The sequence below is a fragment of the Leptonychotes weddellii genome, chromosome 2, assembly GCF_054177405.1.
Source record: "Leptonychotes weddellii isolate Sample4059 chromosome 2, ASM5417740v2, whole genome shotgun sequence".
Lineage (NCBI taxonomy): Eukaryota > Metazoa > Chordata > Mammalia > Carnivora > Phocidae > Leptonychotes > Leptonychotes weddellii.
In genome coordinates this window covers 78,009,241-78,028,480 of record NC_138370.1, presented here as the reverse complement: position 1 = coordinate 78,028,480, position 19,240 = coordinate 78,009,241, and positions in this window count along the sequence as shown.

Sequence of the window (19,240 nt, the reverse complement as noted above, 5' to 3'; positions counted from 1 at the left end):
AAATTTTTACAAGTTTTCTAATCAATGTTTAGACCCTGACTGAACACAATTAGGCCTTATTCATTCATCTTATCTTCCTCTTCCTAAATTCATTGCACAAATACTTGATTTTCACCTTTATTTTTTATGTTTTCATATTTTATAAATATCAGCAACCAGGGTGATAGAGAAGTTGAGAGCCTTTCTTTTAAATCATATAAAGGCCATGTCAAAAGGTCATCAGAGTTGAAAAATACAAGTACATTAGGAAATATTGAACACTGTATGGCTAACCTGTTCTGATAGACACATTAGAGAATATTGCATAAATGCAAATGGCATTCCAGAACAAAAGGCTGTCACTTCTTTCTTTGAAAAATAGCTGTCTAGCTTATCTGTCTTTCCTCACCCTCATAATTGCTTTCGTAAAAGTAGAAGATACACTGTATGCATTGAAAGGCACATTTACATTTATGTAAAAGAAAAAAAAGTGGCTGTATAAAAATGAATATAGGGATGTAAATGATAAAAAAATGCCTATATACAACATGAAGACCTCAGATATATCAAGAGAACTAACTAGTTCCAAGTTTTACAAAGATTTGTAGTTCTTATCCAGTAACAAAAACAGATCATTTATTTTTAAATAAATGAAAATAAAAATCATGAATTTTTAAAAAGAGCAACCACAAAAACCAGATTTATTGATTTTTCAAAAGATCTTTTAGTCACTTGTAGGAGTGAAAGTAGGAGAAATAAGGACTGTCATCCAGCATGAAGTAATGAAAGGGGAAGGGGCACATTTTCTCCAGGGAAGAAATGGTCTAAGCATCATAATTCCTTGGTGTGGTGTTTAAATTTTATTTATCAACTTGACTGGGCCACAGTATGCCCAGATATTTATTCAAACATCAATCTGTGGGAGTGTTTTGGATAATAATAACCTCTGAATTGGTGGGCTCTTTTTCTGGAAAAGGCAATGAAGCAGATTGCTCTCTCTGCTGTGGGTGGGCTCCATCCAATCAGTTGAAGGTCTGGATAGAGTAAATGACTGACTCTCCTATGAGTAATAGGGAACTCCTCTTACCTGATTGCCTTGAGCTGGGACATTGTTTTGTGTTGTTCTTGTTTTTCCTGTCTTTAGTCTCAAATTGTAACATCAGTTCTTGGATCCTAAGCCTGCCAGTATTTGGACTGAAACTACATTATCTGTTCTCCAGCTTGTCAACTACAGATCTTGGGTCTTAGTCTCCATAATTACATGAGCCAGTTCCTTATAAAACATTTTTTATATACATTTACATCCTACTGGTTCTCTTTCTCTGGAGAACCTTGACTTGGCAATCATCAAAATTGGCAAATCCATCTACTGCCTTTAGGATTTATATATAAGAATGGCCCAACCAAACATTTATTGGTCAAGTGTTATATGTATATTTAAGAGATACATAAACTACCAGGGTACTTAGGAAAAGAAGCAATTTAGTCTATTTAATATGAAGATTCAAACATATCTCCTACTGCATCAGTAAGAATTTCTTCTGCAGGAAGTTTTGATATGGACATAGAAAACTTACCAATGAAGAACAGTAATATAAAAGAAATGGTAAGTCAGCACAGAGCTTTTGCAATAGCTATTCTCTGTACATTTATTTGTAGCAGGTTCAACTTCTTTCTCCCCAACACTGTAGAGCCTTACGTTAGTGTGGTGGGGCCTTGTCTAGTCTACACAATGGTTATTTACACATATAAGATAATTTTTATTGGCACAGCACTGAGCTCCTTATATTGAGTAGGAGTCAGGCTAACCATAAAAGACCACAGACTTCCTGGTACCTCAAATACAACCCATATAAATGAATGAGATTAATGACAACTATTGCCCTCAAAAGATAGACTATGAAACTTCAGAATTTGTATGAAAAATTATATTGCACTAAAGCATATATGACATTGGGACTACAATACTCTTATGTGAACTGAAATAACTAAATTCTCTCATACAGAGCTACAGGAGTAATAAGTGAATATCATATTACTTTAATCACACTGAGCTGGAAAATACTAATACCTGATTCTTTCAGATTTAAAAAATAACAACTTTTATTTTATGGATATCAACATACTGATTCTAAAGTTTATGTGAAAAGAGATAACACCCAAAATAGTCACAATATTGAAGAAGAACAAAGGTGGAGAACTGACACTACCTAACTTTGAGACATACTGTCAATCTACAGTAATCAAAACAGTATGGTATTGGGGAAAGAATAGACAAATAGATTGATGGAAGAGAACAGAATCTAGAAATAAACCTGCATAAATATAGTCAACTGCCCTTAGACAAAGAAGCAAAAGTAATACAATGAAGCAAAGATAGGCTCTTCAACAAGTGATACTGTAACAACTGGACATCCACATGCATAAAAATGACTGAACACAGACCTTACACCCTTCACAAAAGATAACTCAAGATGGATCATGAACTTAAATGTAAATGCAAAACTAAGACTCCTAGGATATGACACGGGAGAAAACCTAGAAGGCATTGGGTACAGACATGATCCATGACAAAAATAATTGATAAATTGAACTTCATTAAAATTAAAAACTTCTGCTCTGTGAAAGACAATGTCAATAATATAGGAAGACAGGGGGTGCCTGGGTGGCTCAGTCATTAAGCGTCTGCCTTCGGTTCAGGTCATGATCTCAGGGACCTGGGATCGAGTTCCACATTGGACTGCTCAGCAGGAAGCCTGCTTCTTCCTCTCCCACTCCCCCTGCTTGTGTTCCCGCTCTCGCTGTGTATCTCTGTCAAATACATAAATAAAATCTTTAAAAATATAATATAAGAAGACAAGACACAGACTAAGAGAAAATATTTGCAAAAGACACATCTGATAAAGGACTATTATCCAATATATACAAAAAATTATCAAAACTCGACAATAAGACAATGAACAACCCTACTAAAAAGAGGATCAAAGATCTTAATGAATACCTAATCAAAGAAGATATACAGATAGTAAATAAGCATATGATAAGATGTTCTACATCATATGTCATCAGGGAAATGCAAATTAAAAAATAATGAAATACCACTGCACACCTATAAGAATGGCCAATTCCAGAACACTGACAACACAAAATGCTGGTGAAGATGTGGGTCAGCATCATAAATCGTATACTGCATTGGGAATGCCAAATGGTACAGCCACTTTGGAGGACAGTTTGGCTGTTTCTTACAAAACTAAACTTATTCTTACCATATGATCCAGCAATTGCATTTCTTGGTATTCACCCAAAGGAGTTGAAATCGTATGTCTACACAAAAACCTGCACATGGATTTTTACAGCAGCTTCATTCATAATTGCCAAAACTTGGAAGCAATCAAAATGTCCTTCGGTAGGCAGATGGATAAACTGTGGTAGATCCAGAAGATGGAATATATTCAGCAGTAAAAAGAAATGAGCTATCTGGCCATGAAAAGACACAGAGGAAGCTTAAGTCCTTATTACTAAGAAAGAAGCCCATCTGAAAAAGCTACATACTATATGATTCCAACTATATGACATTCTGGAAAAGGCAAAACGACCAAAACAATAAAAAGATCAGTGGCAATAAAAAGATGAAGGTGGGGGATGAACAGGCAGAACACAGAGGATTCTTAGAGCAGTGAAAATAGTCTCTGTGATTTTATAATGGTACATATATGTCATTATACTATTTTCCAAATCCATAAAATATACAACACCAAGAGTGACTCCTAAAGTAAACTATGGACTTTGGGTAATTATGTGTCAATGTAGTTTCATCCTTGGTAAAAATGTACCATTCTGGTGAGTAATGGTGATAATGTGTGAAGCTCTGCATGTCTGGGGGCAGGGGGTATACAGGAAATCTCTGTATCTTCCTCCTAATTTTGTTGTAAAACTAAAACTACTCTAAAAAATAAAGTTTGAAAACAAGAAATGAATTTTAAACTTCCTAAATAAAGACAATTACAACTGATTGCCACAGTCTTTGAAGATAGTTGTTTACTAAAGGAAAACGAATTTGAATGGAAAATAAAATAAAAATGTTATGACATTCTTTACAAATTCTTTTTTTTTTTTTTAAGATTTTATTTATTTATTTATTTGACAGAGAAAGACACAGCGAGAGAGGGAACACAAACGAGAGAGGGAACACAAACGGGGAGTGGGAGAGGGAGAAGCAGACTCCCTGCCGAACAGGGAACCCGATGCGGGACTCGATCCCGGGACTCCAGGATCATGACCTGAGCCGAAGGCAGTCGCTTAACCAACTGAGCCACCCAGGCGCCCCTACAAATTCTTAATTTTATATAAAATTCATAAACCTGGGGACCATGTACAATATTTCTAAAATATTCCCACTTATTATCTATCTCTATATGTAATACTATTATGCATACTCTTCCGAAAATACCACAAAGGACCAAGTAAGCATTGAATCTATGATAGAAAAAAGGCAATCCATACTTCCTTAAAACTTTGTGTGTGTGTGTGTCCTGATTTTGCTTTTATCTGCCATGGTGGATTAGAAAACTAAGGGATCCTGCTACTGGGAAAAAGATGTGTTTACTCCAAGATTTATAGAATTATGTGTAGTTACCTAAAGCATGAGTACTAATGTGGAAATATTTTCCTAAAACCCATGATGTACCAGGAGAAATGCAGAACATTTATTATGTTTTATGATGCTCCTTAGGTAAGATTACAATAAGCACATGCCCAAATCCTTATTTGACTGATGTGGAGAATTTGCTAAGTATTTTGCTGATGGATTTGCAGAACAAATCTTTTCCTGCTAGGTGTTAGGCACTGCTCTTAGCATGGAGCTTACTTTCCAGAAGGGGAGGTATAAACTAAACACATAAATATATTATCACACTGCTGGGTGTGGTAGCAGGAAGAAGGAGCAGCAAGGTAAAGAGATAGTGAATGAAAGTAGGGTATCTTTCATATCGTGATCAGCAAAGATCAGTCTGAGATGGTGACATTGAGACGTACTGAGAGAGTGAGTGGAAATACCATTTCAAACAAATGCACTGAGGTGAAAACAATTTGGTGTTCTGAGGCTCACCGGTTTTCCCTGGGTTTTCTTTAAAGAAGAGACAAAAGACATTCAAGTTATTAAACAGCTATTGGAGCATAGCTAGTGCGCAGAAAGGAGTACAATATCAGCACTTGCTTGACTATTTCTTCACATGCAAGTTAAGGGCCTCCCTTATCTAGAGAATTATCTTTTTGGATGGCCAGATGGACATATTACAGATTCTTATCTGTCAGAAGAAATGCCACGGTCAAAGAAATTTCCGGGTCCAGTTGGTTCTCACAGCAGCACAGCAGGTGTGAGTGCACGTGTGTGTGTGTGTGTGCGTGCTTGTGTTTTGCCTCAAAGTTCACTTGCACAATGACCAACGCTGCCTTCTTCTATTCCAATCACTTGATTTCTTTTTTTTAATTTAATTTTATTATGTTATGTCCGTCACCATGGAGTACATCATTAGTTTTTGATGTAGTGTTCCATGATTCATTGTTTGCGTATAACACCCAGTGCTCCATGCAGTACGTGCCCTCCTTAATACCCATCACTGGGTTCACTCATCCCCCCACCCCCCTCCCTTCAAAAACCCTCAGTTCGTCTCTCAGAGTCCATAGTCTCTCATGGTTCATCTTCCCCTCCGGTTTTCCCCCTTCATTTTTCCCTTCCTCCTCCTAATGTCCTCCATGCTATTCCTTATGTTCCACAACTAAGTGAAACCATATGATAATTGATTTTCTCTGCTTGACTTATTTCACTTAGCATAATCTCCTCCAGTCCCACCCATGTTGATGTAAAAGTTGGGTATTCATCCTTTCTGATGGCTGAGTAATATTCCATTGTATATATGGACTGATCTTTTGATTTCTAATGGAGTATGTTCTTCTGTGCTAACTAACTTGGTATTTTTGTCTTCCATCTGCACTGACACACTCTCTGCCCATCTCCCCAAGTAATACAGGTGTTGTGTCATTAGTCCCAAGTCTGTACAGGAACAGATCCATTCCTCCAGCTTACCAATGTCTTCTCTGCTCTCACTACCCTTCAGGTCCTGATGCTTAGCACTAACAATGAAGACTAAAAAGCAGACAGGGGAAAGATCTTTTGAAATCCTATTTGTATTACAAATAAATAGTGCTTCCTTGTAGTTTTACATTTTCAGAGGTTTGGCTCTGTTTTACTTTCATTTTCCAATGACTGCAACTGCATCTCCTTAAAACGGGACCACCTGTCCACAACCATAAATCTCCACTTAATACTCTTCTCTTTCCCATCATTAATCTTTGTTTCAACAAGCCTCAAAACTATTGATTAATTTTACTTCATTCCATTCGCATGGGAAGGCTCTTTTGAAACATGGTCAAGCCACCCTAGCTGCCTCAGAAGAGACTATCCAGATAAAAGGGACAGAAGCAAAGTAGAATGAAAACAAAGAACTCTCCTGGCCCATCCTTTCTGAACTTGTATTCCCACCCCAACACTTCAAATATTCTTTCTTGACTTTCTTTCCTTATCACTAATTACATATTTCCTCCCTCTTCTTTCTTCCTCTTCCCTCCTTTTCCCTTCCCCTTTCCTCTCATTCTCTGTCTCTGTCTCTGTCTCTCTCTCTTTCTCACTCTCTTTCATCTGCCCTCTCCACTAGTTTGTAAGCTCCTGGAGATAAAGGATTTTTTTTCCTTCTGTTATGTATATCCCGAGTCTAGAATAGTGCCTGACTCATATAAATGAATGAAGTTACAGAATGAATGAATTAATAACCATCTAGAAATCCTAACATGTGACTACACAGTCATGCTATGTAGGGTTGTCTATCTGCTGAATGCAAAGCTTGTCTCTGTTAATGTTGCAGTTCAATGGCAATAATATTCTCTAGGCAAAAGATTTCCCTGAGAATAGCTCTGTAGCTCTCTGATATTCCCAGTACACTGCAGTTTTGGTTGTTTGAAATTCAGTGAATGAAAAACTAGAAATACCTAAAGACACCCTTCTTTACCTGAAATGGTAAAAGTTTGGTTGCCTGTCGCAAAAATAAATAAATAAATAAAAAGTTTGAATTCATCCACTTAGATGAGCTGTATTTGCTTAAAGACAGTCTTTTATATGCTTCATGTATAGAGATTCTTCTCATCCAAGAACATCTTTCTGAAGTAGTTGTGGAGGCAAAACTTATAGACACCTTTGATAGGATGGTTCATCATCATTGCTCGTATTTATGGGTGAGCACCTATGTTCACTGAAACAAGGCTTGGCCAATCATGATACCAGATGTTCTGCAGGCAAATACTCAACACCCTCCGTTTTTCCAGAACATGAAGTCCTTCTTACCTTCCAAGGTGAGGGGATTTCTTGGTATGGTCGCACGATGCACTTCAGCTCTGGTGGTGGAACAATGGTATGTGGAAGGGAAGATACACTTAGCTTGAAATTTGGACAAAAAGTTTTATTTTTTTATTTGAATAGATTCAGTGATTTAAGGCAAAACTTAGAGCTTATCTTTAGTTATTACCTCTTCCCCACCTCTTCCTCAGCAAATCCTATATATATCTCTAGGATATATATATATATACATACATATGTATGTATTTACATATTTGGTGATATTAGCCACATTTTGTCTCATACATACAATCCCATCTCACGTAACAGTCACAGTGACTATTTACATATGAATTAGGGAATTCAGACCTGATGAAACTTCCTGCACCACCCTCCTTCACATTCACCACAATCCAGTCCAATGGCCATCAGTCAGTTTCTTGAACATCTTATATAATATCTCAGCCCAATGGAAATGCCTCTTCCTGAACTTTCTTCTCCTTCAGTTTGAAGCTTCAGCCCTCCTCCCTCAAACTTGCGGAACCCAGGACTAAATTACAATAAAGGGTCCTTCCGTACAGTTAACCAAACTATAAAGTTAAAGGGCACAGCTATCCAGATGGCAAGCTTTGCCCAAGATTACTGACCTCAACTGTAAGGAGTTAGGGTCCAACTACAAATTTCGAGGGAAGAGTCTACACAAGATCAACCTAATTTTTGACACCAACTTCAAATTTGTGAGTTTCTCAAAACTACCCTCAGTTTCAATAATTTTCTAGAAATTATTTGCTAGTGGAGTCTTAAAACTCAACTCACTGAAACTTATACTGAAAATTTAAATATCACATTTACATGTATTACAGGAAAAAGATACTTTAAATTTAGCTATGGAAAGATACACATAGGGAGGGTTCCAAATGGAAGTTTCCATTGTCCCCAGGGTGCATGACTTTCCTAGCATTGAAATGTGACAATACACTTAGAATATTGTCAATCTGGGAATCTCCTGTGAACCAAGATGCCCAGAGTTTTTATTGAGGTCATTACATATGCATGATTGATTTATTATCTATGTAATTGAACTCAATCTCCAGCAATCTCCTGGAGGTTGGGCTCATATCACTTGGCCCAAAGCCCCCACCCTAAATCAAATGGTTGGTCTTGCTGGTGTGGCCAACTCCCACTCTTACACTATTTGGTGTGGCTGTCTCCCCTGTGGTAAGATTTAAGAATGATCATGATTACTAGAAATGAAGAGGTTTTCACCTGGAGAAATGTTAACTGAGGAGATATCCTTAAAGGTATGCCTATATACCAGTCCCAGAAACAAGAAGCCACTATTACTCTATTATAAGATTATTTGAGAGTAGGAGATACACAGTACTTAAATCTGGGGTTATAGGTTAAACAAAAAAAGTTCCCAGTGTTCTGAAATATCAATAAACATAGTAGAAATGGGAGGAAATGGCAATACTAAAGTTACTAGCATTTCCCTCTTTTATGGAGTACAAATCTAATTTAGTGTTGGATATAGGCAATTTCTTTGAGATAAAACTATCATAAGAGAGCTTTTAGTTACACAATGTTCAACTCCGTTTAGCTGAATCCCAATGTTTAGAGACACAGCAGTTTCAAGGAGCTGGAAAAATACTGTTTTGAGGAAAAGTGAGGCATATAGGTAAACAATTGTATTTTAAAAACATATGCTAGATTAGAGGTAAGGGGCACTGGTAGAAGAGATGGTATGATATATGCTCCTAATGTGGCGCCTTAAGTTGGATTTTCCTGCTTGGGTAGAGGAGTAAATAACAGATGTTGACAGAGATTCTAGTGTTGGCTCCATAGGCATGATCACTGTAGTCCTACGCATGTACCAAATTACAATTTACTTTTTCTAGAGTGTGTAGATTGTCTAAATATTTTTTATTATAATAAAATTTTACAAGTGTTTACTATAACACCAATGGCATTACTGATGGATACCGCTATGCATATAAATTTCTATTCATATATCTATTTCCTTGGGACACCTTTATAGACGTTTACTCACTGGATAAAAGAAATGTATGTCATCTTTACAGTTTCTTGTGCTTATGGATACCATATAAATTGGTACTGCCGTTTTAAGTGCAATATGATGAATATGTCTAAAATGTAGTATCAGTTTCCCTCATCAGGCCACAATATTCTTCTCATCCAGCCATGAACATAACATTTTGATAACACCCCATTTCAACCTATATAAATGCCAATATATAATACTCAAAGTTATTAATTTTTCATTTTTATTTCTTATTACATTCATTTCATTTTTATAACTGGCATGTCTTGGTTACTAAAAGGTTGTTCACCTTTTATTCATATGACTATGTATATATTTTTTTCTATTGAGGTATAATTGACATATTAATTTTAGGTATGTAACATAATGATTTGATATTTGTACATCTTATAAAATGATCACCACAATAATTTTAATTTACATCCATTCCCATACATAGTTACAATTTTTTCTTTTGATGAGCACTTTTAGTATTTGCTCTCTTAGCAACTTTGAAATTCGCAGTGCAGTATCAGCTATAGTCATCATGTTGTACGTTACATCCCTCTGACTTATTTATGTTATAACTGGAAGTGTGTGCCTTTTGACCCCCTTCAACAGTTTCACCCACCCCACCCTCCATCCCCAACCTCTAGCAACCACCAATCTGTTCTATGTACCTATGAGCTTGGTTTTCTTTGGTTTGGTTTGGTTTAGATTCCACATATAAGTGAGATCATACAGCATTTGTCTTTGTCTGGCTTATTTCACTTAACATAACTGTCTCAAGTTCCATCTATGTTGTTGCAAATGGCAAGATATCATTCTTTTTTACGGCTAAATATATCTATATATAGATATAGATATAGATATATTTATCTTTATTTATTCATTCATCCACAAGTGAACACTAAGGTTGTTTCCAATCTTGGCTATTGTGAATAATGCTGTAATAAACATGGGTATGTATATTCTCATCGAAATCCTGTTTTCATTTTCTTTGTGTATATACCCAGCAGTGAAATAGCTGGATCCTATGGCAGATCTACTTTAAATTTTCTCAGGAACATCCATATTGTTTTCTATAGTGGTTAGACAGACTAATTTACATTCCCACCAACAGTGTATAAAAGCTCTCTTTTGCCACATCCTCTCCAGAACCTGTTGTCTCTTGTTTTTTCAATGATAACCATTCTAATAGGTATGACATGGTATCTCATTATGGTTTTGATTTGCATTTCCCTGATGATTAGTTATGTTGAGCACTTTTTAATGTATTTGTTGGCCATTTGCTCGTCTTCTTGGGAGAAATATTTATTCAGATTTTTTGCCCATTTTTTAACTGAATTGTCTTTTTTTTTTTTTTGCTATTGAGTTGTATGAGATTTTTACATATTTTGGATATTAACAGTCTATCAGATATATGATTTGTAAATATGTTTTCCCATTCAGGAGATTGCCTTTCCATTTTGTTGATAATTTCCTTTGCTGTGTAGAAACTTTCTAGTTTGATGTAGTCACTTGTTTATTTTTGCTTTTGTTGCCTTTGCTTTTAGAATCAGATACAAAAAATCATCTCCAAGACTGATGTCAAGGACAATACAGCCTATGTGTTCTCCTAGGAGTTATATGGTTTTAAGTATTTTATTAAGTTTTTAATCCATTTTGACTTAATTTTTGCATATAATGTAAGATAGTAGTCCAATTTCATTCTTTTGAACGAGGATATCCAGTTTTTCCAGCATCATTAATGGAAGAAACTGTACTTTCCTCACTGTATATACTTGGATTCTTTGTCATAAACTAATTGCCCATATATGCATAGGCTTATTTCTGAGTTCATTATTCTGTTCCATTGATCTGTATGTCTATGTATTTTTTTCTTTTATAAGATGCTTATAATTTCTCTGGCCATACTTTATATGGTAATATAGGGTTTTGCTCATTATTTTATATATTAACTCACTATTTATTTAATGTTAGAATGACATGTCTCAAGTATGTTCCTTAGTTTGTTGTCTTTGATTTTGATATTCATGTTTTTCAATATCATCACTTAAAATTTGTAGCTAGTCACATCTATCAGTCATCACCATCTCCACCTTATATTTTCTTCTTCTGTTTAGAAAAGCTTTCTTTGTTAGAACTTTTAAATATTCACTTATATTTACTTCTGTTTTTTTTTTTTTTAAGATTTTATTTATTTATTTGACAGAGACAGAGATAGCAAGAGCAGGAACACAAGCAGGGGGAGTGGGAGAGGGAGAAGCAGGCTTCTCACTGAGCAGGGAGCCCGATGTGGGACTCGATCCCAGGACCCTGGGATCATGACCCAAGCCGAAGGCAAAGGCTTAACGACTGAGCCACCCAGATGTCCTACTTCTGCTTTTGTAGCTCTATGTTCTGTATTTAATTTCCTTTTAAATCACCTTTTTTAGTAATGAAATTTTAAATACATATGATATAAATAAACCTTGGGCCCCTCATGACCCAATCTCTTTTCCAGGATACCACAATTAAAACCAGAAACTTTAATGAGCTTTATTCTAAATCTCCTTAAGGAGATTTTTCTTACAGAGTCTCATTAAACATCGTATTTATTCAGTTCTCCAATTCTCTAAATGTTTTCCCTCAAGGCAAATGCTAAAATTTCTCTCTGATAGTTTCCCATCATTCTCTGCTCTTCACCCCCAACATACACCCTTATGCTTTTTTCAGAACATCATTCACCTGCCTAAAGAGAGTTTCTGGACACTCAATCCTCCTTCTCTATTTGTCAAGAGAAGCATGTAGGACCTAGTAAAAATATAAATTATCACTTGCTTTCAAAAAATTCCTTCTAAAAAATGTCATAGATAATAAAAATCTTTTTTGTTGCATATAATTGCTAGCATTGTTTTCTGAGATTACTATTTTTTCCCATTGACCTATCTATTCTGTACCTGTAGCATGTCATAATTATTAGAGCTTTATGATTATTTGTGCCAGTTCTCTCATTATTCCACTGCTTAAATCGCTTTATAATTGTCACTTGTTTGTTGTTCCAAATGGGTTTTGAGATATTTGTTTGAGTTTAATAAATATCCATTTGGAGTTTCAGGAAAGTCATTCTAAATTATTACACAAAGTTAAGATAAATGCATATCTTGGGGCACCTGGGTGGCTCATTCGGTTAAGCATCTGCCTTTGGCTCAGGTCATGATCCCAGGGTCCTGGGATCAAGTCCTGCATCAGGCTTCTTGTTCATCGGGAAACCTGCTTCTCCCTCTCCCTCTGCTGCTCCCCCTGCTTGTGCTCTCTCGCTTTCTCTGTCAAATAAATAAAAATAAAAAAATAAAAAAAGATAAATGCATACCTTTTAAATAATTTTCTTCCAAAGCATGGCCATGCTATAGCTTTCTATTGAGCTGGTTTTTACTTATAGTCATAAATAAAATGGAAATAAAATTAATAGGAAAGATAAAAATTTGTTAAGATAAAAAGTTGATAACATTGAACATTTTTCACTGCCCTTTATAATGAGATTTGAGGGATGGATACAAGCCAATCTGAAAAGAACTAGAAAAGACCATGCCAAGCATTATGAATGTATGTGCAGGCTCATAGGAAAGAAAGGGCTCCATCACCTTTAAGGATTATAAAGAAGGCCAGTGTGGCTGGATATAAATGAACACGAGGGAGAAGTTGAAAAGAAATTCAGAAGCCTAGATTGTGCAGAGCCTTTTGTCAGCAAAAGTGAGACTGTTTCTGAAGTTATTTAGTTTCCTCTATAGGTCTTTTCCCTATTCTGTTTCTTTTTTTTTTTTTTTTTAAAGATTTTGTTTGTTTATTTAACAGAGAGAGACACAACGAGAGAGTGAACACAAGCAGGGGGAGTGGGAGAGGGACAGGCAGGCTTCCCGCTGAGCAGGGAGCCCGACGTGGGGCTCGATCCCAGGACCCTGGGATCATGACCTGAGCCGAAGGCAGACGTTCAACGACTGAGCCACCCAGGCGCCACCTCCCTATTCTGTTTCTATCTCTGTTACTTCTCTATGGTAGAAACTGTTATCTATTCCTTTTTCTTTCCCCATAAGAACAGAAACTTCAGGTAGGTGCACGACCAATTAGAATAAAACAAATACTTTTTCCAGTATCCTTTGCAGACAGGTGTGAGGATATATGCAATTGTTTATTTCTGGGCTCTCTATTCTACTCCATCCATCTATATGTCTTTATGCCAGTACCACATTGTTTTGATTACAGTAGTGTTATAGTTACTTTTGAAATCAGAACTATAACATTTCCAATTTTTTGTAGGATTGTTTTGGGTATTTGTGATTTTTTGTAATTCCATGTGAAATTTTAGGATGGATTTTTCTTTTTTGACAGAAATTCATTGGAGTTATGATAGGGATTACATGGAATCTGTACATCACTTTGGGTAGTGTTGATTATTGTTATTGAATTTAACAATATGAAGTCTTCCAATCCTTGAACATAGGGCATCTTTCCATTTATTGGTGTCTTTAATTTCCTTTAGCAGTGTTTTGTAGCTTTCAGTGCATTTTTATTTTTACATCCTTGGTTGTTTATTCCTAAATATTTTATTCTTTCTGATGCTGTAAAATAAATGAAATTTTTGGAATAAATTAATTTATTTTTCCAATTGTTCATTGTTAGTGCACAGAAACAACTAATTTTTGTGTCTTGAATATATCCTGTCACTTTGCTGAATTTGATTATTAGGTCTAATGGCTGTGGAATCTTCAGGGTTTCCTATATACAAGCTCATGTTATCTGTGAATAAAGATACTTTTACTTCTTTATTTTAAACTTAGATGCCTTTTATTTCTCTTTCTTGCCTATTTGCTCTGGGTAGGTTATTTAGTATTGTATTAAATAGAAGTGGAAAAATCAGGCATTCTTGTCTTAACCAGGATCTTAAACAAAAAACTTTCAGTCTTTCACCATTAAATGTGATGTTAGTTGTGGATTTTTCATTTGTGGCCTATACTATGTTAAGGTAGTTCCTTCTGTTCCTATTTTATTGTGTGTTTTTATCACGAAAGGGTATGGGATTTTGTTAAATGTTTATTCAACATTAATTGACATGATCATGTGGGTTTCCCCTCCTTCCTTTTTTTATGTTAATGTATTATATTGTATTGATTTTCTTGTGTTGAACCATCCTTGCATTCTAGGAATGAATCCCAATTGGTCATGGTATATAATCATTTTAATTTGCTGTTGAATTTGGTTTGCTAGTATTTTGTTGAATATTTTTTGCATCACTATTCATCAGACATATTGGTTTTAATTTTACGTTTTTGTAGTATCTTTGTCTGGCTTTGGTATTAGGATAATACTGGCCTCATAGAATGAATTAGTAAGTGTTCCCCCCTCCTTTTTTTTTTTTTTCCAGTTTTTAAAAATAGTTTGAGAAGGATTGGTGTTAATTATTCTTCAAATATTTTGTAGAATTCACCAGTGAAGCCATTTAGTCCCAGACTTTTTTTTGTTGGGAAGTTTTTGATTATTGATCCAATTTCCTTTATAGGTCTACTCAGATTTTCTATTTCTTCATGATGTAGTTTTTGTAGTTTGTTTGATTCTAGAAATTTGATCATTCCATCTAGGTTATCCAATTTGCTGGCAAAGAACTATTCACAGTACTTTTTCTTATAATCGTTCTTATTTCTGTAAAATCAGTAGTAATATTCCCACTTTTAATTCTGATTTTGGTTATTTTTGTCTTCTACCCCTTTGTTTTATAGTGTAAAGTTTTGCCAATTTTGTTCATCTTTTCAAGGAATGAGATCTTGGTTTCAATGATTTTCTCTATTGTTTTTCTGGTCTCTATTTACCTCTGTACTAATCTTTATTATTTCCTTCTTTTGGTAGACTTGGTTTAATTATTGTTTGTTTGTTTGTTTTTTTTAAAGATTTTATTTTTTATTTATTTATTTGACAGAGAGAGACACAGTGAGAGAGGGAACATAAGCAGGGGGAGTGGGGGAGGGAAAAGCAGGCTTCTCCCCGAGCAGGGAGCCCAATATGGGACTCGATCCCAGGATCCTGGGATCATGACCTGAGCCGAAGGCAGACGCTTAACGACTGAGCCACCCAGGCGCCCTGTTTGTTAGTTTTTTGTACTTTGTGTATTTCCTTAAGGTATGAAATTAGATTGTTGATTTTTCTTCTTTCTTAATGCAAATCTTTGTAGATATAAATTTCCACGTAAACATTGTTTTCACTGCATCCCATATGTTTTTGTATGTTGTGTTTTCATTTTCTTTTGTCTCAAGCTATTTTCTAGTTTCCCTCATGCTTTCTTCTTTGACCTATTAGTAGTTTAAGAGTATATTCTTTAATTTCTGCATATTTGTGAATTTTCCAATTTTTCTTCTGCTGTTAATTTCTAGTTCCATTCAACTGTGATCAGAAAGATATTTTATATGATTTTTAATTTTTAAATTTATTAAGACTTGTTTTGTGGTCTAACATGGCTTATCTTGGAGAATATTCCATGTGCTCATTACCTTCTTTCTTAAACTCTTATCACTAGCTAGACTTTAAGCCTTTACTGCCCAAATGCTTGTACTCACTAACTTTTGTCTTACATTTTCCCCTAAGCTCTTTTAAGACTTTTAAGACTTTAAGCCTTTTAAGACTTTTAAGACTTTAAGTCTTTACTTCCCAAATGCTTGTACTCACTAACTTTTGTCTTACATTTTCCCCTAAGCTCTTCTTTCCTGCTTTCCTCTTAACTCAGGCAGATGAAATCTAAAACCACTCCCCAGGTAATGGCAACTGCCCTGACAAAATCTCCCACCAGCCCAGACCACCCAGACCATTTGAACTACACCTGACTCATGCCTGCACAGATGGACCATGGAATGACCTGTGGAATGACCTACAATTACCTTTACCTCATTATAATACTAAATCTCCACCCAAGGAGGAGCCTCAGCCTGATTTACATAATATACAATGTGCGTATGGTGTGTTTCCTTAAGGCACATGTGCGACCATATGCCTGCCTCTACATGGATGACAAACTTCCCTATCTAGATATTCATCCTAACCCTAAACAAAAGGAAACTATTCACCCTCTCTCCTGGAGTGATGGTTTTGGAAGCCATTCTCCATGATCTTTTTTGCTGCAAATAGAAGTTTTCTTTATGTGGCAACAAACCTAGTACAGTTTCTGACTTGCTAAGGAGTGAACTCATATTGGTTTGGTTTATACCCTCTCTTCCCCTTTTTTGTTATTTGCATAAGATGTAACCAAGACTATAATCTGCCTATTTATTGCATTTCTTGATGAAAAAGGAAAAAATAACATGTGTACCAATTATTTTACATGTATCTTTTCCTGGGCTGGTTTTTTCTTTTTGTGTAAATATCTCTTAAAAATATGATTAATTTTTGTTTTTCAGTGGTGAATTTTCTAGCTAAAGCTCCACTTGTTTTTAAGAAATAATTGAAAGATAGTAATGACTGGGTCCACTTGAAAAATAAATAACTTTACATTTTGAGCCAGAAGAATGTGTTAAGATCACTACCATCTAAATATATAGATTAAGTTTTGTTTCTAAACAAATATATCCCCAGGCATAATTTCGTTGTGTCTCTAACCTATATTATTTTAAGTGAGGTAAAACAAAATAAATCAAATCAAATCAAGTACAAGAAAAAAGTAAGCACTACAACTCAGACTTGAATCAATTAGAGCTCCTAAGTAAATTATAAAGATGCATTAATCAGCTAAATATAAAGAGAACTTTAAATACTTTCAATATTAGATCATGATAATTAAATAACTAAAACTTTTTTCAAAAGTGACTTAGGTTGCTTTTCTGGAATTTTACAGACAAGGCTAAAATTTCTTCTCAATAGGGGTTTATATTTTCTACCACTAGACAAAAGGAAGGCCTGGGTTTTCAATGTCTCTAGTTTTATTATTTATATATTTCACTTGCATATTTTAGTCATGACAACTGAAATGTTCAAAAAGAAATATGCAAAATAGATCTTCTGATGACAATTCATTTTATTTGAAAAGATCATATGCCTTAATCCCTAAGGTAACCTCTCAGTCAAAGGCTAAAATTGTACAAGATTTGGATGTTGTGTTCTATCAGAATTCAACACTTACTTATTTTTAAAACATGTTATGTTATCTTTTTATTTGTGGTATTCAAAATCACTATGAAATTCCTCTGCAAGTATTTATAAAACTATTTGATCATCAGAATTGAATTCACTGTAGCTTAGCAACAACTTGTAAAAGAAAGTTATAGAGAATATGGTTCAATTGAATAATCATAATAGGCAAAACAGTAACTTCCTTATTATTCTATACTTTCTTATTTTCTAGCTTATAAAATACAATCTTTACTTGAATTTTCCCTAGGTAGAACATCATCACCATCTATCTAATTGGTTATACAAATTACACTTTAAAAGACACAAATTTAATTTTAATATGTATCTATTGATTTTATAAATCATTGTATTTATAATTAAATTGTCATCCAGCTGATGCAGGGACACAGAAAAAATGAAACAGCTTAATGAGCTTTCTCTAAGCCATTGCCCACCAGCTTAAAAAGCAGTTCAGTCTTGTTTACATAAAAGAAATACTTCTTTAGACCCACTATAAACTATGGATTTCAGTTATAATTATTTTTCTCATTGACTTCTATATTATACTAAGGACCCTGCTGTGATTCAGGATCTGCTTTTAGATGCACTTTTATCAGACAGTTTTTAAAGTATATTTGCATATCTCAATTCAATTACATTAAAATTATTTTTAATCATTTTTAATCTAAACTGCATTTTAGTTATTTTTTTCCCTCCTAATCTGAATAATTCTGCCCTTATTTGTGTAAAAATTCATGCTGACTTCTTCATTTTTTCCTTATGATTTGAGAACCAACTTTGATCTATCTAATTAAAACTTCTTTGAGGAACAAAACATAAAATGACTGCCAGGAGGCAGTCTGAAGTTATTTGAAATGATTTGAACATCAATGCTCTAACTTTCCATAGCACCCTCAAGTGTTTGCAAAACCAAGTAAACAAATTGCATGATCTTTCCAAAGTATAATTAGTATTCAGTTATACTATACTCTGGTGCCTTGATAAGCCAATCTGATATACAGCCATACTAAGATGTTAGCAAAACAATTCTGATGATAGGCTACCTATGGATAAATATTGTTTGGGTGGAACAAAGGACTTTAAAGAAAGGAAACAGGATAAAACAGATTGCAGACTTACTCCTATTGAGAAAAACAGAAAAAAAGAATGAAAATAGGAGAAATGTAGGCTGACATAAACAATAAATAAAGGGAAAGAGCCAAGTCCCAGAAAGATGTTGACTGGAATGAAAATCGAGACATTTAAAAAAATGTAAATCTAGAGCTATTGCTTAAATTTCCTCTCCATAGATAGCTTATTTCCTTCTATGAAGCTCTGCAGTATTGCTGAGTGACTAAGCCAAATGTAAATGAAGCTGTTGAAGCATAAATGGAGAACTAAGAGGTGAGAAAATGTTATGCTAATAATCAAAGAGGTCTCTGAAGATCATGGGGAAAAAAGTACATAAGGGTCAAGATAGAGTTATCCATTTGATATCTGGGACTTGCTAGAAATTATGCTAATATATAAGAAAAAGATTCCTAGTACTTTTTTTTTTTATTCTTATGTTAATCCCCATACATTACATCATTAGTTCTAGATGAAGTGTTCCATGATTCATTGTTCGTGCATAACACCCAGTGCTCCATGCAGAACGTGCCCTCCTCAATACCCACCACGAGTCCAACCCATCCTCCCACCCC